Source organism: Suncus etruscus, chromosome 1, assembly GCF_024139225.1.
Source record: "Suncus etruscus isolate mSunEtr1 chromosome 1, mSunEtr1.pri.cur, whole genome shotgun sequence".
Lineage (NCBI taxonomy): Eukaryota > Metazoa > Chordata > Mammalia > Eulipotyphla > Soricidae > Suncus > Suncus etruscus.
The window spans coordinates 125,313,906-125,335,528 of NC_064848.1; the positions used below are offsets into that span (position 1 = coordinate 125,313,906).

At 37.1% G+C, this 21,623-nt stretch overlaps 2 protein-coding genes across 2 annotated transcripts in view; both read left to right on the top strand.

The window, feature by feature from the left end:
- MET (MET proto-oncogene, receptor tyrosine kinase) overlaps positions 1 to 21,623 on the top strand; it is an 811,679-nt gene that overhangs the window by 538,057 nt on the left and 251,999 nt on the right. The gene's annotated exons all lie outside the window — the stretch shown is intronic.
- The window catches only part of CAPZA2 (capping actin protein of muscle Z-line subunit alpha 2), a 468,908-nt gene that overhangs the window by 64,257 nt on the left and 383,028 nt on the right, over positions 1 to 21,623 (top strand). The gene's annotated exons all lie outside the window — the stretch shown is intronic.

Genomic DNA, 21,623 nt, shown 5'->3' on the forward strand with positions numbered 1-21,623 from the left:
CTATGAAACTTGATTCACTTTATGTAGAAGTTAATAAGAATAATTTGTTTAGCAATTTACACAATGCCTTATTGGATATTGAGGCCCCAACAACCTGTGGAATGAGCATTAATATTCTCATCAGAAAAAAACACATTCAGCGAATAATGTCATATGGTTTATCACATTTCTACTAATTTTTTGAAACAGCACATTTTAACACAATATATTTATTGCCATAGAAAAGTTTGCTTTCATTGCTTTTATATTTCAACTTCCCCAGAGAAATGCATATCTATGTATTTATGTTATGCTTATACAGAAATGTGTTATGCTTATATATACATATATAAGAATTACAAAGAAACAAATATACTTTATATAAATTCATGTAATTATCTTTTGAATACCATTTCTTTTCTATTTTTTCATGATCTATTCTCCTTACTTATCTTCCTCACTTCTTTACCATCAGTCTCTCCCTTTATTCTGGATTGTTCTGATCAGTCAACAAACATCACCTCTATCTTTCTCACACACACTCACAAAAATCCCTCCTTGACCTCAGATCAACCTCTCTCCCATCATCAACTCCTCTTTCCTTTCTAGCCAGACCTCTCAAAATAATCACCTATCCATATTAAATGCTTTCAAATTACCTTAGCTATAATTGTATTTTTAAGACCAATCATTTTTAAATTAATGTTTATGTCAGGTGGCCAGATGTAGAACTAAGCATAGTTATAGATCTGTCATCATTGGTCTGCTAGTGGCTCTCTTTATTTCATTTATTTTATTATTTAGTCATCATTAATTAGCAGGTGTGAATTCAGCATCTAATCAAAAAAACTAGATGAGTAACAAAAACTAATGGTCCTTTCTCTTTCTCATTCACCTGTGCCTTTCACCACATAGTAGGTCTTTATTCTCCCACACCTTCTAATTATCATTGATTTGCCTTCAATAAAACTATTTAGGTATATACAATCTTCCAATCATAAGATACTACATTTTGTGTGTGTTCTCATTTTACTGGTTTTTACAGTTAAATTTATCATATTTTTTCACTTTTCCTTTCATCTTACCTTCCTCATTTCTTATCCTTCTTCTCAGCCAAACTAAGTAACTATCCACTGAATTGTTTTTGTTTTTGTTTTTGGGTCACACCCGGCATCACTCAGGGATTACTCCTGGCTCTACACTCAGAAATCGCTCCTGGCAGGCTCAGGGAACCATATAAGATGCCGGGATTCAAATCACCATTCTTCTGCATGCAAGGCAATGCCTTACCTCCATGCTCTCTCTCTGGCTCCGATCCACTGAATTGTTAATTTTTTTGTCTGCCCATTAATTTTATATTATACTGATAACATAGGAGATGTCATTTGAAACTTGCCCTTTTCCTTCTGACTTATTTTACTTTTCATAATTCTCATCAGCTCTTTCTATTTTGTTGAAAATGTCAAAAAATCTCTCTTTGGTTTTGGTTTTGACCTATATCCAGCATGCTTAGGGCTAACTCATGGAAGTGCTTGGAGAATTATATAGAAAGCCAGTGTGAGGGAGTGAACCAGGGTAAACAACATGCAAGAGCCTTAATGCCTGAACTATCTCTACAACCCCTAAAATTTTTCATTTTTTATGACTAAATAGTATTCTATTTTTTAAAGGAAAGGAAATTCCATGGAGTGTATTTTGACACTTGATTTTTTTTTCTTAACACTACTTAGGATCCACTTATACTAAGAATATAATTTTAGCTTGTTCATTTCACTGCTATACATTTCATTGCTATCCAATTCATTTTGTGAATATTCCACTTTTGTACCTCTTCATGATGCCTGAGGAAGCACTGGTGCTATATAATCATACTCGTACATCTCTCCTAAGGCAACTCATAGACATTTGTTCCTCTAGAGAAAACAATGTCTAAGATGGATGGACTTATTTTGGGCCAGAATTTTAGTACAGAGCGTAAGGCACTTGCCCTTTTCTTGGGAAGGCACACTGATATGCTCAGGGGTCACTCTTGGCTCTAAACTCAGGAATTACAGTACTCCTGGTGGGGCTTGGGGGATCATATAAAATTCTGAGAATCAAACTTAGATGGCCACATGCAAGACAAGTGCCCTCCTTGCTATTCTATTGCTTTATACCCAGATGTTTGCCTTGTGCACAACTCATCAGGATTCAATCCCCAGCAACCCATATGATTTTCCCTAGCTCTGCCAGGAGTGATTACTAAGCACAGCCAGATGTAATCATCCCACCAAATAAAATTATTGACTTATTTCTTCATAACATATCCCTGGTTTTTATAAATAATAGTAAGTAGTTTTTCTCAAATGATAGCAAATTCCCAGCAAGATTTGGAGCTGCCATTGTTCCTAAAATTGTATTATTGAATGGGTACAATCTACTCTCTTAGTTTAGTCTTGATTTATAGCCTTGTAATTATAGAAGAGGTTGGATATTTCTTTTGTATATTTATTAAATGTGTGAGGTTTTCTCTCCTGTTAAATGACTTCCTATGTCATTTAACTATAACTATTTATCTTATCTTTATCTTATCATTTATCTAATTATTAACTATTTATTGTAAGCTGGCTTTTCTAGTATCACTAATTCAGAGGATTCTATCCAGTCTCTCCACTATGCACATTAATTTTAAACACTGGCTTAGTTCTACTGTCACTACTTCAGTGTGAGCAACCGAAACTCAAACCATCCTCTAACTGATCTTTTTATTTATTTTTATTTTTTGGTTTGGGGCCATACTTGCCAGTGCTTAGGAATTACTCCTGCCTCTGCTCTCAGAAATTACTCCTGGCAGGCTCAGAGAACCATATGGGATGCCAGGGATCAAATCTAGGTTGGCTGCATGTGAGGCAAACATCTTACCCACTGTACTATTGCTCCAGTCCCTGATTTTTTTATTTTATCTTTTCTTGACACATTTGGCCATTTTGCAATTCTGCAACAGTTGTTCTATACATATATATATACACACACACACACACACATATATATATATAGGGAGAGAGAACTTTCATTGCATTTACTACAAAATCTAATCAATACTTCACTAAAAGTTTTATATGATCCATATCCATCTCTTCTGTCAAGCCTATTTCAGAACCTCCTCACTGTTTTCTAGGCTCAGGGAGAACCTTTAAATTCCCAAAATATCAAATCTTTTTTTAGAAATTTGCATTTTTTTGGTTGCAGACTGAGAGACAGTGGTTATGTTTATTGGGGGAAAACATTGTCTGGAAACTACACCTAACAGCCTGAAGCCTTTGAGATACAGGACCTATATGAGCTCAGAAAATCATTGAGATACTGGAACAAGGTCATTTTAAGAATATTAAAGACTATCAATAGTTCTAAGCTCTCACTCTTGGCAAAAATCCGAGCAACAACTTGGTAGGGTTGGAGGCAGCCTGAGAAAACTATATAATTTAGGCAATCAGAAAGTTATGGTTGACCTCCTTTTGGAACAATGGCCCTCATCTCGGCCTGAGATGTTACTTCCTTACTTTATGGCTTACATTCTCTCTCGGAGATTTACTGCAGTTCTACTTGGGAGTTACTCTAGGTGTTCTCTTCTCTTTGAAAAAACTTGCAATGTCTCTTGAGCCTGAAACTATCCCTGCATTTCCCAAATAAACTTATATTCACTATTCATCTCCTCCCTGAATGGAAAGTCATGTTCCTGAAAAATCTGGGTAGAAATTAGAAATAACTTTCCTTTCTTACAAAGAGCAATTTCTCACTCTAGCCTGAGTTCCACAGCTTCCCCCAAGAAATTGGAGACAAAGGCCATTTTCCACAGTGGACAGAACAAGTGGAACCCAGACGTGATTTGACTTCACATAAAGCTGGTGAGATATTAGGTCTGAACTTTGCAAGTGTTCATAACCAACTCTTGTATATTTTTTCTCATTTTTATTATAACACCATGATTTATCAAGTTTGTAATAACAGTCACTTGTAATACAGTCACTAGATGCTCAAACACCAATCCTACCCACAATGTGTCCAATGTCTCCAATCTCCCATTCACTGCCATAATCTTGACTCCAGGCTGGAACAAGCACTTTTGTTTCATATTGCTTATTACAACACAAAGGCAAATGGAATGATCAAAACTTAGATCAACATGGGTCAATTCAAACGGATTGTTATCATAATTTTTCTAAAGTTGATATTTAAGGATTTACTGGGCTATGGTTGAAACTAGTATAGTCTTCTGAGGTACTGTTTATCATGTCAATTCTTTTCAGTTCCACTTTCCTGGGGTGACCTGGAGGAAAGAGAGGAATGGTAACCCCCCTTCCTTCTCCAGATTTCCATCTCCCTTCCCCACTTCATGCAAATCATCTAAAATAGTTACTTTTGTGCTCCTACATTTGCAGCTTCCTACCCATCTTATATATCTCAGCTTCAGTGACCCCGAAAGGTCTTCTCTATCTGAAGCAATTTCTTTCTTTGTCTTGGCCTACCTCTTGCCTATTTTCTTCCCAACACATTTAAATTGAGTAATCATTTTATTTATATGCTTAGAATTTTTCACTTGACTCCTTTCAGAATACATATTGATTATAATAAAAATCTATCTTCAAAGAGAATAGATCTTATTATAATAGATACTAAATAATATTTAGGTAAATTTGATAGTCATAAGATCCTGAAGAATGAGAATTTCAACTGTATCACATTAGTGCATGAAGTTATCTCACCGTTTGAAATAATGACAGCATTCTTCACAACATACTTCACATTTGCCTTTTTCCACTACTTTTTATTTTCCCATGATTTTGCCCCCATAAAAATGTTATCTAGTGCACCCATTTGAACATTTTGATACGTTCATGAGTTTCCCCAATGAAAATTAACAAGGACTATCATAAATAGTTGATATACTTTTCTTACTTGAATAATAGCAAACACATGTTGATTCAGCTATTAAGGAAAAGATGAGTTTCCAGCAGCTGTTGACTTCATCAGTTCTACTATGTGATGAGTCACTCAAACTTCCACTGAGCAGTTACAAATAAGGGAAAGGGATGTTTCTCTGTTGTCATTAGAGGGGAGTAGCAAGAATCAGACATGGGAGAAGCAAATAAAATTTCACCTGGAATGAGGAATCTGATTGTATAGAAAGTGGTGTAATTTACTGTACAGTCACTTAGTACTTTACAAAACCAAAAAATAAAATATGAAAACTGGCATAATGAGTGGGCTTTGCAAAAGGAAGAAGGTGGTCATTTTTTTAAGGGCAACAGCTGCAGTCTAAGCCTCTCTATGAATGGGCAGACAAGAAACCGGCTCCTCTCCTTCATTATTATATAACATGGTGCCAACTATTAATGAAACACTAACTGTCCTAAGTATTAGTCAAAGTTTTTTTTGAGAAGATAGTTATTTTTTAATTCTCCATTTATCCTATTATACAGTCTCTTAGAAAAGGTGAGATATATTGAGACCGGAAAGTTAGCATGGAGGTAGGGCATTTGCCTTGCATGCAGAAGGATGGTGGTTCAAATCCCGGTATCCCATATGGTCCCCCGAGCCACCAGGAGCGATTTCTGAGCATAGAGCCAGGAGTAAACCCTGAGCACTAAAAAGAAAAGGTAAGATATAGTTAGCTGCTAATTAAAAAAAAAAAAAAAAAGGTCTATCAGCTCTGTAAAACAAGCAAATGCACTGTGAAATGCATAGCACAATGTTTGCATTAATGGATATCATTTGATTAATAACAACTTTGCATGTCCATAATGATTTTATTGTTTGTTTCTTTTCTCTGATCTTAACATAAAATTAGTTTTCATCTATTGAGTATTTCATCTATATGCCAAGCAAATTGTTCAACATTTTACAAATATTACTCAAACAAGAGTGAACATTTCATGTGTTTTATCTAGTTAATTCGATCTAATTAATTCCATTGCTTTGTATTTGAAATCAGAAAATAGAGGCTCAAAGGGGTTAAAGAACTAACACAGGCCCTCAGCAAGTTTAACCTCCAGGCCCAAGTGACCAAATCTTTTTGAAGAATCAGTATCTTCCCTGACTAAATAAACAACATTCTTAATAGAAAATGCAAAAGTGAATCACCATTAGGCAGCATTACTAACACTGATTGTCATAGAGACTGAGGGTAGAGAGAGGTGGGAAAGGAAGACAATATACATTAAAAGACATACAGATAATGTGTTTCCTAGTCCAAAGATCTGTCAGTTGAGACAAGCTCACTTTATTCAACATACATTGAAGGAATATCAATTTGGTGTTATAGAGTATAAAAAGATAAGTTTTAAAAAGGCAAATTTTTCTTCAAGAAAGCTCAATGTAGTATTAATAAAGGCAACTCTAATGTGTAAATTCTATTTTTCTGCTGAGAAAATAGCTTTTTTTAAAAAAAAATACTGACAATAAATTTTCTGGTGTAATACAGCAGCTTTACATGGTATTTTAGGTCAAAGAGATTGTACAGCCCTCTAAATTATCTCCCCAGTCCCAGTAAATATGTTTTAAAATAGTGTATATCTTAATTAAATGTTGGTGTTTTGTTTAATAATTATCACTCAGGTATATTCAAGTAAGTTTTTCAACATACAGATCAACTAAGAAGATAACTAAAATTTTAAAATATCAATCAAAACCATAGTAAATACCATTTAATAAATATGACAGGTTTATAAACTCTCACACTCCGTTTATAACAGAAATAAATAATAATTTTAGTAAAATATATAAGGAACTATCAGTAGTATTGTCATTTATATTCCTGGAAAAAATTATTTTACAAGTTTGGGGCATTAAGCATGTTGTCAAATGTTACTTGGGCAATTTAAAATTGTCAGTCTTTAGTATCTATATAAAAAGGAATAGGTTCTTTATACATTTTTTACTTGTAGCCTAAAGTATACAATAAGTTGCCCTATATAGAAAAACACTTTGACTTTAGAAACAGTAATCTGTAATCAGATCCTCAATTTACCCCAAAATTGGCTATGTGATCTTGAATAAACACATAACCAACTCTAGTCTTAAACGAGTTTTAATAATGCCTCCTACCTCTTTAGATTGTAGAAAAATAAAAATGTAAAAACTCAGGGTGGAGAGGGGTAAAAAGTATGTGAAAATTCGTAACAGAATCATACATCATGGGAACTAAAAGTTTAAGGCAGCTCAGTTTTTTGTTTTGTTTTGTTTTGGTTTGGGGACCATAACTGGCAGAATTCATAAATTTTTACTTCTGGCTCCACACTAGGAAATTACTCCTGACTGTGCTCTTGCTTGGGGATTCCAGGCATGATACTTGAAGCTGAGGCAGCTGCATACAAGCCTGTACTATCTCTCCAGCTCCTTTCTCTACCACCATATCAGCTTTTCCTGGTGTTTCCAAGCCACTTGCCTACTTTTCTAAATACATTCATGCCATTTTCTTGCCTTTTTCACAGATCAAATTTCTCCTTGTCCTCAGCAATATGAACCAAGACAAAAATAACAAAATCTACCTGATCCCCCTCCCAATAATCCATCATTGATTTCCATTTCTGTGTCTAGACTATTCATAGACATTCATAGATTATTCAAGGGAGACCTCTAACTAAATTATAAATTGGCTTCTCAGACTTCTATTGGCTCTACTGGCCCAGTTAGTGGAGGCTCATTGAAAATCATTGAAAGTCGTATCACTTTAAAACCCTTTTATTAAAGGATTTGTGAAAAGAGAAAAGCTAATTGTACATAGGGACGTGTCTGAGAAGCAAAAAAAAAAAGTATATTGCAATTAAAATATCCATAAATCTCTAATCTCTTCTACATCTGTGTCTTACAAATATTCCTAAGAAAAAGGAATTCCTAAAATAAGAAACTCACTAAAATAACCTATTTCAGGGTTGGGAAGGTTAAAATTCTAAAGACAAATGATTTACCTAGAGTCCTATAATGAGTGGCTAGTAAAGCAAAAAATATAGATTTCCTGAAAACTTGGGCTACCTAATCTCTCTTTAGTAATTAAGATCACAAATATTTCAAAACCTAAACCAACCAAGCATTACAAAAATATATAGCTGTATCAGTTGTACAGGTAGAAACAGATAGAATAAGGAAAGATCCAGGATATTTCAAGAATAAGTCACCTTGAAGTAGACATTTACATCAACAGTTTCATACTTTCACTCCTAGGCAACTTCCTGTCTGAAAAGGAATTAATGCCAGTCAGGAAAGAAACTGAGAGTTAATTCCTTGGCAACCAGCCCTAGGTGGCAATGGAGAACTTTCCTCATCAACTTCCCTCTAAATACAGTAATATAGTCAATAAGTGGATGCTTCTTTCAGGCACATCATACATCTAAAAAAAAAACACAGTTCACTCTATCTCCACCCTGCAAATTGAAATGAGGAACTGTCTTATTGTATTGGAAATAACTTTTCCATTATTTAGCAATTTAAATGAGACATAATAATGTGCACAAAATAGCTGTTGCCAGAATTTTCAATAAAAGATCACCAGGGACCACTCTGAGAAACGACTGGTCATTTTAAGAAACAAGCATCTGGCCCGGAGAGATAGCACAGCGGCGTTTGCCTTGCAAGCAGCCGATCCAGGACCAAAGGTGGTTGGTTTGAATCCCGGCGTCCCATATGGTCCCCCGTGCCTGCCAGGAGCTATTTCTGAGCAGACAGCCTGGAGTAACCCCTGAGCAACGCCAGGTGTGTCCCAAAAACCCAAAAAAAAAAAAAAGAAAAAGAAAAAGAAACAAGCATCTGCACCTAAACCATGGTTGGGTGGAGTAGCTAGGAGGAAGGTTTGCTCAGTTCTAAGTAGCATAGCACAATGGGAAGCATCCCTGCATGAGGTCTAATTGCCTTCCTAATGAATAATGTTGTCAGGCCAATTTTGGAGTTGTCACAGTTCCCACCCTGTGTTCCAGGCTCAAATAGAGCAAAAAGAGGGCAGTGCCTTGAGAATGTCAATGCAAAATTCGAATAAGTGTTTCTTACATAATACCATCATTAAGGTGTTTTTCTGTGTTGCTCAAGAAAAAGGCATGTGCATAAATAAGCTGAAAGAAATTATTATAATTACATTTCCCTCCTGAAGCTTCCCAAGCAGAGAAAGCTGCATTTGTTTTCAGAGTTGTTTGCTTGATTGCTTAACATAGTGACTAGAACAGTAAGTATCTACTCAACAGGACTATACTCGGTTATAGTATTTACCATGATGTATCCTGTTATCCTATATGTATAAAATAATTGTAAGTTTTTAGAAGGAGGACCACAAATCTGATCTGACTGATCTAAAATATCTTTATAACTAAGGAAATATCCTGTCCAATAGAACTTTCTGTTGTCATGGAAATGTTCCATTTCAATTAAAATACATAAAAAGCTCTTGATAAACTTTTTCCCTTTAAGTCTACAACCTCACTAAGCATTTGGAATATGAATAGTTTCATTTAACTTTAAATTCACCGTTTATGGCATATGATTACATTATTAGACAGAATATTTGGTCATCGGGTGTTTCTAAATGAAAAAATGAATGTATATGTCTAATCTTTCCATGAATCCATATAACTCCATATCCCTCCAAAATCCATATCCCTGGAGAATCCCTGGGAATATTTAATACAAACTCATTTACATGACTCAACTGAGATTAAGTGTGTTTTCATGGAGGCCGCAGAGGTAGCATAACAGTATGGCGTTTTCTTATGTAGGGGACCTGGGAGGGACCCGGTTCAATTCTTGGCATCCCATATGGTTCCCCAGCCTGCCAGGGCCAATTTCTGAGTGCAGAACCGGGAATAATGCCTGAGCAACGCTGGGTGTGACCCAAAAACCAATCAATAAATAAATAAGCAAATAGGGGCCGGAGAGATAGCATGGAGGTTAGGCGTTTGCCTTTCGTGCAGAAGGACGGTGGTTCGAATCCTGGCATCCCATATGGTCCCCTGTGCCTGCCAGGGGTGATTTCTGAGCATAGAGCCAGGAGTAACCCCTGAGCATTGCTGGGTCTGACCCCAAAACCAAAAATAAATAAATAAATAAATAAATAAAGTAAGTAAGTAAGTAAGTTAAAAAAATTTATTAGGAAAACTTGTGTTTTTATTATGAAGACAGAATTTGGTCATTTGTGAGATATCATAGAGACACTATCTTATGTCTTATGAAAAAATGTGTATATATATATATATATAATTCACTAAGGGACTAAGAATAAGCAATCCACCTGCCATTTTTCCACTTACATATTTACAGTTTAAGGAAGATAGTTAGGTGGAAAACCATATACTTGGGTACTAGTTCCAATCAACTAACTATTCGACTTTAGAGTTATAATCCATGAAAATCTCTTGACTTTCTTGGCAACAAAATAAAGAAATATTTACCACTATACTCTCATGCCAGTCTGTGTTTTACTGCAAATGAGATACTATTGTGAAAATAAATATCAGATCTAGAGTAATTGTACTGCAAGTAAGGCATTGCCTTGCACAAAGCCAACCCATATTCAATCTCCAGCATCCCATATGGTCCCTCAGCCCTGCCAAAAATGATCCCTGAGGAGAGCAAAGAGCACAGCAGGTAACTCAACAACAAAATACAAAAAATAGAAAAAACATAAAACGCTAAACACATTCACATTATTAAAATGTGTTACTTATATTGGTTTGAATATTTGATTACCGATTATAGCAGCAATAAAACTGTTATAAAATAATTGAAGGCGTATTTCACTGCACAGTTATACATATGTCTCCTAGAAATCTCAAATTGCCAATTTCTTCTTTAAGCCTGTTTCTATTTCTTTCCTCCACCACTTCTTATGTCATAAAAATAGTATCATGCTAGCTATGTACATTTACTGTTCCTGTCTCTGCACTCAGGAATCATTTCTGATGGTATACTGAGGATCATAAGGGTTGCTGAGGATCAAACCTAGACCAGCCATTGCAAGGCAAGCACCCTACCTGCTATATTATCACTCTGTGCTATTCAAGTGACGATTTTACAGCCATTCCCCTCACCCTCTCATATTGCTGAATTTGATTGTCAGTAGTACATAGTTATGCGCTATGATTAGGAAAACACTAATATTTGCATAATTCTGTTTACCATCTCTCCTCTAAGAAGGAGATTCCACATCATGTTTCTAAAAGTCCCTTGAGGGGTAATAACTTGAAATCTCCTAAGAAACAATAGCAATGGAAGAAGTAAGTTCAGAAGATAATTTGGGGAAAATCCTCCAAGATGGGATTCAGCCAAGTGCTTGAGTTATAAAAGCATTCACAAAGCACCCTGCCCTGATAGCTTGCTGTGCCCCATGATACAAAAGGACTCAGAAGCATCCCTGAGGCAAGAGCCACTTATCATATCTAAAAAGTCTGTGCCCCCAGGGACTGGGCACCTATTGTTCACAGAGACCCCAGAGCCTCAAAATAGTCTCTATCTTTAAGGAAATATATGAACACTGATGCCATTCACTGTGATTTCTGAGGACACAAGCCAAGATACCTGTTGAGTATTCACAAGGCACCAAGATGAACCCTATAGGAGATTTTTTTTAAATAATTTTTATTTTGACCACAGTGGATTACAAATCTTTCACAGTAATATTTTAGGTACATAGTGAGATTGAATCAGGGGCATTCCCATCACCCATGTTGTCCTCCCTCCACCTCTGTTCCCAGCATGCATCCCATCTCCCCTTCCTTTGCCCCCACCCCCATAGGAGATTTTTGACTTCCACCAGGCAGACTGAATTTAGATAGAGGAAAGAACTGTAATATTACTCACATCCTGTGGGGTTTTTTTTTCACATCCTGTGTACTGAAGAAAAATAATACTGCTATCTGCCTTATGACAGTGCCTCGGTGCAAGGCTGCTTCCACTTCACATTTGAGATGACTTTTTGATTCGCCCTTTGTCAGAGTTCCCACATTGTGAAGATTGATTTCAACACAAGTCGAGTTACAGTTTTAGCTATGTGCAAAAACCATTGCCTTGCTTCAAACCATTTCCTTTGATGGAATGAGTGTTCCTAAGGAGCTGGCTTCAGCAAATTTAGTTTCTCAAATCTTAGCTTTTAGGCTGGCAAAGACTAGTTACCTCTGGTAGCTATGAAATAAAAAAAATGGGTTGGGAAGATAATTCATCTCCTCACCATCAAATTACCACATGTTGAAAGGAAAGCACATTTTACTTTTTTTTTTTCGGGCCACACTCGTTTGATGCTCAGGGGTTACTCCTGGCTATGCGCTCAGAAATTGCCCCTGGCTTGGGGGGACCATATGGGACGCCGGTGGATCGAACCGTGGTCCTTCCTTGGCTAGCACTTGCAAGGCAGACACCTTACCTCTAGCACCACCTCGCCAGCCCCAGGAAAGCACATTTTAAAACAAAAAGTACATGTTCACATACTCATTTTGCAGACCCAGAAACGATAGGCCACACGGCCTGAATTAATATGCATAGTGAAGACCCCAGAAACACCTTGTATGCGAAGAGCTACAAGAATGGCATTCTGGGGGAAAATTCAGACCAGAAATTAGACTCCATAATTCTCTGCTAATCTTGAATAAAATCTATAGGGTCCTTATCCAAGAGGGTCCTTGAAGGGGGCAGGCAGCAGATTCTAAGTCTCTTTTGTTGCTACTGAGCAGCAGTACCTGTGTGGAATTTCCAGCTCAGATATATATTGTTATCACCATTTATTTCATCAACAAGAAGTGATTCTAATATCTTAGGGTAGCAAATCTTCTGTCATTACAGAATTGTTGCTTATTTTTTTCTAATGTTCACTGCGTGTCCCTGTGGTATGACTTCTTTGGCTCTGTCCTTCAAAAATTAACTATCCTCACTTAAAGTGTGCTATAAATGAACACACACACACACACACACACACACACACACACACACACACACACCCTGTGACACTAAAGGATTCTAATTTACAAAGAATAAAATAGAACTGTTCCTCCTGAAGGGCTGAGAATTTAAGGTTTTTTCTCAGTTGAAGGGTTTTACCCTAAAGTTCAATGATTCCCTTCATTGTCGTTCCTTTCAGGTTCCCATATAAATAAGTCTGGTGAATTTACAGAGCTGATCCTAGGTAAATTCATGTATCACATCCTAGTGATCACACTGTCCATGTAAATAAATTTTCTCTTGTTGTTTTTTTTCAGCCAGCCAAAATGCTAGATTCATGCTTAAAGTGCTAGCCAAGGGGCTCTATTTCCAACCTTCAGAAACTTTCTAATTTCCTAGTATCTTTTAGTCCTATTTGACAACACAGTGATTCTTTTTGCACTCAGGAGTAAGCCCTGACCACCACTGGTTGTGGCCTAGAAAGTCAAAGCAATTTTAAAAAAAGAGTGGGGAAGGCCTGCTGCATCTTTTTATATATGAACATATAAAGGTAAACAACACAGTGTTTCTTCTCACTGGAGTGAAGACACTTTAAAAAAAAATTCTCACATAAGATGCTGGGACAATAGTACAATGGGCAAGGCACTTATTTGTCTTGCATGTGGGTTCAAGCCCTGGCATCCCACATGGTCCCCAGAGCCCAGCAGGAGTGATTCTTGAGTGCATTGCCAACAGCAAGCCTTGAGCAACCTTGAGCAACCTAATTCAAACCTTCCCTACCAAAAACTTTCCCACATAAGGAATCAGGAACCTGTAATACAATGACAGCTTTTGTTTCCTTTAGTATAACAATAAGAATATATTTTTTCATTTGGGGGCCACACCCAGTGACACTCAGGGGTTACTCCTGGCTCTGCGCTCAGAAATCACTCCTGGCTTGGGGTACTATATGGGACGCCAGGGGATCAAACTGCGGTTTGTCCTAGGCTAGCGCACGCAAGGCAGATGCCTTATCGCTTGCACCACTGCTCCAGCCCCTCAAATCCCTTTCTTGACCATTCTTCCAGTGTGTTTTTTTTTGCTAGTCACTGTTTTGAAATATGAGAATTATTCATCTAATATTTCTCAAATTTACATCACCATAAAATAGATAAAATTGATTTAATGGGCAATGGCTTTCATTTTTAATTATAATAAACATGGTTGAATAAAATATAAATATTATAGCATGTTATAAAATAACTAGGGTAAAGAGGACGAGTTTAAGAAGACCTATTTGTGGCTGGAACAAAAATACAGCAAGTTGGGCACTTATGTACTTTCTACAAGTGCTTTACCTTGCACTCAGGAGTAAGCCCTGACCACCACTGGATGTGGTCCAAAAAGCCAAAGCAATTAAAAAAAAAAAAAGAGTGGGGAATACCTGCTGCATCTTTTTATATATCCATATAAAGTTATAAGGTAAAGCATATATAAATTCTAATACCAAACTTTCAAATCACTTCCATGTTTATTTGGAGATAATTTTGCTTTAGACCCAAATAAAACAAAAGAAAGTTTTAATGGGAAATTTCTATTTCTTTATCAAGATAACTGTGAAATAATGTTGGAAGTAAGCCTACATCATGATCCAAGGCTATCTGCCTGGGGAAACAGTATGTTCAAAGGGTCTGAATAAGCCTTTCAACATAGTCTGCATTACAGACTATTTTCTGATTAAGAAGCAAACAAACAAAACAAAACACAAAAACCCATGGTCTCCCAGAACTAACCCCAAAATGTGGATTCACATGTAAACAATTTATCTGTGAAGAACAGAAAGCATCAGCTGAGGTCTAGGGAAGTGATTTTGAGATCTAGGAACATGATACAGAATATAGAAGGTAGTTATTAGTTTACGTGTATAAAAAAATGATATCCAAGGGGCAGGAGAGCAGACATTTGTATCCAATTCCCAAACTGGCTGGTCTATTACTGGGCCTTAGAGTGAAGATGGTGGGTGTTAATCCCCTGGACTTTCACTAGTCCTGGGCATAAAAAGAAGGATATTCAAATGCTGAAGAGTCCAAGGATGATGGGTGGATTGCCAACATCTGCTCAAGTGTCCTAAAGACACTCAATCAGAAAGCCATAAAATCACCTCTATATATCTAAACCTTAGAAATGACACCTGGTGTCACTAAGAGTAGAAAACTGTGTGAATAATGTCAATTTTTTTTTACTATAGTATTTGGTAGTAAATTGAAGATAGATAAAAAAAAACTTTTCAGCCACCCTAAAATTATCAGTACTTTCTCATTTTCATTCAGACATGGGGCTTCCCAATCCTGTCAGGTACCTGGCCAGGGAAATAAGTGGAATTACCAGAATGAGTTTAGGTCAGCAGTGAAATATTTACAAATGCAACCCCCATGGCTACTAGATTCAAAGGAAAAATAAAGGTTGCATGTTGCTCTAAATTCCTCAATGCAAGCCAACTGAAGAAATTCAAGATCTTCTTTACTCAGTTCCAGGGTTCATGTACCAAGTTTATTGAGACCCTTCTTCTCTTAGGGATATATATAATTTAGAACTTTTCTTTACACATTAGTCCTAGACTTTGAGCCTAGGCTATAAATTAGCATTTTAATGACCAAGGAATTGTAACTGAGTTTCTATTTATTTCCCTAGCTTCCCCAAGAATGAAACCTGACCTATTGACCACATGTGGTTTTCCACCCAGCAACCCTGCTTCATTCCTCTAAGCCTTTTCTTCCTACACCTGGAGAACACTTCTATCTACTATATTCGAACACTGAGCTCTTCAAACCACACAGATTCTCTTGGAAGCAGGTATCATGCTGCCTCTAAGTTCAAGATCTTCCATTGTTAGAAAGCCAACATCTGGCATCCTCAATACCAGCCATATCAGAAAGTAGACTTTGGTGACTATGACAAAGACCATTAGCTTGTACATGAAATTCTTTTATCTTTCCTCTTGGAAAACCAACTACATTTCTTTACCTAGCCTTTCTATCTTGAATTTATAACCCAGGTCTGGACCAATAATTTGGGGAGTAATTATTTTTTCTATTTTCATAATTAATTTTATACATTATGAAATTACTATTTTATAATAATTAAGCTCTAATTTTAACCTAAGCAATAAACACCTTGCACGTGTTCCTCCATTGCTGGCTGAAAGCCCAGACCAAGGCTATCTATGAAAATCACATGGTTAACAGCAGAATTGAGCACAATATCATCTCCCACTCGAACAACTTTCCAGCACTAACGGTGTTACCTAAATAAAACCTGACTTACTCAGATTTTAGGAGTTTTCTGTTACAGAAATTATACTTTACATGAAACAATGTGTTTACTCATGACAAAACCTAGGCAGGCAGCCAAATTGGTTACCCCAGCAATCCTCTCCCCAACCTCTGCCTCACAGTAGCAGAAGTCTTAGCTTCTTGACTGCCCAAAGAGGCAGTTTTTGGTAGAGGGTGTGTAGATAGTTGGGAGGCGTTGTTGGGGAGATGTTTCTCAAGGGAAAATCTTTGACTTTTCCATGTTTTGTAATCAGAATTTTCCATGGTCACACAATGAGTCATTGGGATAAGGAAGGTTTCATGTTCTCCCTGTGCTGGCCCCTTTCTTCCTACAGAAAGTCATCTCGGCCTTCTGCTCAGGAGCACAAGGGATCAGCACCCAGATGGTCATGGATCAACATTCTACCCTTCAGTCTCATCGTCCAGACAAAAACATGCTAAACTTCCCAGCCGCTGACGAGAGAGGAAGTTTAAAAACCTCTACATAAAAGCTGAACAATCCCTTTTCAGATTAATATAGTTCTATTCACCCTCTCTTCAAGGTATATTCTCCTATCAGTATTTCCATGGCTTTAGAAACTTGCCTTCCTATTGTATTATCTATAAATCTAAGACTGACTCCTTTGTCTGATGCTTTTGTACCAAAAGGCAAATTTGACTGTCCCACCCTTTTGTATATAGAGGCAAATTGTGCTGTTGCATCACTGCCCTGAATGCTGCCACCCAAGAGCCCAGCAAAAAAGTCTCAAAACTGAAAAGAAAACATGCTCACCCAGGGTGTCTGGGGCTCTCTATTCTGTGCCTGCACCCCACAACAGCAATTTTCCTCTAGAACAGAGCTCCCACAGCACCAGTACTTTCAGTGCCACAGGGGAATTTAGGAATGCTTCTTGGGCCCTGCCCTGAGAGAAAAGATTCCTCAGAGCAGTGCAGAAAAGGCAGAGGGCAGAAAAAGTGGGGGAAGCCTGTGACATGGAGCAGGCATGGGTCGAGAAGTTGCTAAGTCTGGCAGGGCCAGCACAGCCTATATTTAGTACCTCCACTGACATCTTTGCAGCTCAGAGTCATCTCTCATGTTAGCAAAGGCCTGTGAGATCAAACATTTTTCTCATTGTAACAAAGTTCTGACTCACTTGTTAAAGAGAGAGGAGGAGAGGAGGAGGAAAGAAGAGAAGAAGAAGAAGAAGAAGAAGAAGAAGAAAGAAGAAGAAGAAGAAGAAAAGAAGGAGAAGAAGAAGGAGAGAGAAGGAGGAGGAGGAGGAGAAGAAGAAGAAGAAGAAGAAGGAAGGAGAGAGGAGAGGAGAAGAAAGAAGAAGAAGAAGAAGAAGAAGAAGAAGAAAAGAAGAAGAGAGAAGAAGAAGAAGAAGGAGGAGGAGAAGAGGAAAGGAAAGAGAAGAAGAAGAAGAAGAAGAAGAAGAAGAAGAAGAAGAAGAAAAAGAAGAAGAAGAAGTAGGAGGAGGTGGAGGAGAAAGAAAAGGAGTAGGAGGAAGAAGAAGAAGAAGAAAAAGAAGAATAAAAAAAAAAAGAAGGAAAGAAGAAGGAGGAGAAAAGAAAAGGAGGAGGAAGAGGAGGAGGAGTATAAGAAGAGAAGGAGGAGGAGGAGGATAAGAAGAGGAGGAGGAAGAGGAGGAGGAAGAAGAAGAAAAGAAAGGAGGAGGAAGAAGAGGAAGAAATAAAAAAGAATTGTCAGAACAATGAGATCCAATAGGATATGAGAGATCTATATTATTATTATATCATTATTAATAATAATAGAAACACTAGCATTTTTGCAAGCTGATTTTTTAATATTAATAACTGACAGTCCTGGAAAAATTTTGCAGGAGGCCTTTATTTTTTTCCACTAGAGTACAAATCCAAATTGCCTAAACACCAGTTCAAATTTTCTAAGACTTCTGAAGAACAGAAGTCTATTTATGTCAAGTGTTTTTAAAACAAAAATCTGTTCTTATTAGCTATAGACCAGCATGTGTCTTATGATCAACAATCTGACAGGCTGACTAAACTGCTGGGATGCAACATTCAAATCAAGTAGTGGCCTGTTTGGGGTTGGATTTGACATCCCAAGAGTAGACAGACATGCTGACATTTTTATTTTTTCAAATTCTCTTCTGAATCTGTAATTTTGCAATCTGTAACTAAACATAACTTACTACAGGACTTGAAAAACCTTTTCAAGGCCAAATAATAAATATTTTTAGGCTTGAAAGAACATATGGCTTTTGTCACCACTAGTTAACTTTGCCATTTTAGTGCTAAAGCAAATGGAGACAAAGGGCAAAATGAAAGCATGGCTTTGCTCCAGTAAAACTGTCTTATTAAGATAAAAATAGGCAGCAGAGTTTAGCTTGCAGAGAGAGAGCTAATGAAGGAGACACAGAGAGAGGCATACAGAGAAAGAGAGATACAGTCCACAGACTAACTTCTGCTTATGAAGATAGGCAGAGCTTGCTGACTCTTGAGTAGTCCGAATCAGTGTTCATAAGACCAAGTTCACAAATGCTACCTTGAGCTTTGCCCTGTTTTATAGTCATAGATTCTTCTACATCTCAGAACAAACAAGCTCTTGAAAAAACTCTTTTGAATGAAAAGACCAAGCAAAATATAACATCCTTCTTTTCTATCAACACCACAAGATTACATACTCAAATTCAAACTTCAATAAAAACAATTGTAAGGGATCAAAGAGATAGTACAATGGGTAGTGGACTTGTCTTGCATGCAGCTGATCTGGGTTTCATCCATGGTACCCTACATGGTGTCACTCACCTCCCAAGCCCACCAGAAGTGATCCCTTGTTATATTACACTTTACCCAAAACAAAGATCATTCCTGGTTTCTTTGTATCTCTGTTTACAACTTGGCCTTTTCCCAAAACAGAGATTGTTTTACATGTAAATCTGGACAGGACTGGCTCAGGATAACCTGAGCTATCTGTCCTTACTGTGTCCTTACTTCCCCAGCTGCGTGTGGTCTCTGTATTCAAAAAAAAAAAAAAAAAAAAAAAACCACCGTTCTGTTAAGCAACTTGATCTTGATACAAGGTAGAAGATTGCTACAATACCTATGTCTCACCCTGAGTCTCGTATGGATTATTTCGTGTCACGACTCTGTTTTAGATTCATTTACTTAGGCTTGGAGATGTCGTGCATGGGGGTGACTTTACAATTGGTGCCCCAACAGGAACCTGAACCCTGGACTCTCATTTTAAAATTTAAAATGTCAACTCAGATTTTATAATTCCTGAGCACAGAGCTAGGAGTAATCCCTGAATACCTCAAGGTGTAGTCCCCCCAAAATTAAGTAAAATAAACAAGAAGTTACTAGGCTCAAGAGACAGTATAGGGAGTAAAGCACCTGCTTTATCTGTAGTCCATTCTCTGCAGGGGAAGATATCAAGAGAAAATAAGCAGGTCAGTCTTGAATATTCATTCTAAATCTGCCCATCTCCCCAGTGGGCAGTGTGAGTAGTAGGATGCAGAAAGCCTGATCTCAGAACTCCTTCTCTCTCTCTCTCTCTCTCTCTCTCTCTCTCTCTCTCTCTCTCTCTCTCTCTCTCTCAGCCTACTTACTCCAACTCTAAACATCTGTACCTTTGCCTTCATGACAGGTGGAACTGAGCAACTATGAGAAAACAAGCATTAATGCAGTAGATCTAAATCCTGGGTACACAGGAAAATACCTGTTGAGTCTGTGAGCCTTTTATTACTGAGGATGCACCCCACATCATTTAGAGGAGGGTTTCTAGTGGAAAACCAGATATCAGCTTTTTTCAATCTCCCTGGTGACTGGTTTCAAAGCAGACGTCACAAAGTCCAACAAAAATAATGACCCTTCTCTGCTGTCATTTTCTGATGATGATGATGATGATGATGATGATGATGATGATGGTAGTGGTGCTTAATTTTTAAGTTGGAAAGATTCAGTTTGTTAAATCACATGAAACTTTCAGCACAGTTTATAAATATTACCTCCTAGCAATGCATTTATTCTTCTTACCCCCCCACACCCATTCAATTTAAATTTCAATACCTTGCAAATGGTTGGCTTCCCTTAGTCTATTTTTTTCTCTAACAAACTATAGTAGCTACAGCTCTAGGTATTTTCTCTAACTAATTTGCATCATTGTGTCCTCTGTCACACTAATACACACCTTCCTTGAGGTTAATGGACAGAATTGGATGGGGCAGAATACACTAAACAGAAGTCAATCCCAAGTAGGCTGATTAACTGTCCCAGTTTGCACAGACTGAGTCTTTCCCTATAATTTGGAACTTTTAATTCTGAAACTAGTTCTGGACAATGTGACCCTCTAGGTCTTAGGGAACATTCTGGAACTCAGAGTGAGCGGGGAATTCTCCTTGAGGAAGTCAGCTAAAGTTTAGCCTTCACTCATTGATCAGGTTGAGGATCAAAAAGGGAAGAAACCGCACAAAAAAAAGTCAGGACCACAATCCTGGTGCATCAAGAGCATATCTTTCCAGACATGCAAGAACCCAGTTAACAAAACTGAAATTCAAGAAGGCAGTACTGATTTTTCACTTTTGGTTTGGGGCCACATTCAATGATGTTCAAGGGCTATATCTAGATAATGCAGTGCAGTGATGGAACATTCAAGTCGGTTGAGCTAGTGCCCCAGCTACATAAGGAGGAGATATTTTAAGGTTAAAATTGAGCAAGACATGAATGCTAAGCTAAAATCTTTCAGTCCTAAAATCTAAACAAGGTTGAACTATCTGTAAAGATTTCAGCCTCAGGAAACTTGGGATGGAGTTGTTTTCTGAAGCACTCTGCCCAGCATGGTCTACATTTAAATTTGTCTATGTTTTTCTTTTATTTATTTATTTTTTAAATTGTGGCAAAAACATGTATACTGAAATATTATAGCTTAACTGTGTTGTGAAGTATATCCATACTTCTGTGAATACTACTATTGTTACAAACAATATTCAGGATCCTTTTTGTCTTATAAAGTTGAACTTTCTTAAAAAATGAAATTTTAATTTAAAATTAATTTTAAAATGCTTAAAATTAAAATTAATTTAAAATTTCCCCATTACACATCTTTCCATTTATCCTCCTCCTATTCCCAAGAAATACTTTCCCATTTTCTGTGGTCATGAGTTTGACTCATGCTATTTTCATATAACTTGATTAATTTACTATTTGTCTCTTAGTAACTGGTTTATTTTATATAATAAAATGTCCTCAAGGATATAGGATGTGTCAGAGTTTCCTTCCTTTTTAAAGTGTCCTTATATTCTCATGTGTATATATTCCACATGTTGTTTATCTATTCATGTCAATGGGTATTTGAATCACTTCCACCTATTGGCTCGTAAAAAATACTGCTGTGAACATAGGTATGAAAATAGTTTTCCCAAATACTGCATGCAATTCTCTTTTTTTTTTTTTTGGTTTTTGGGCCACACCCATTTGATGCTC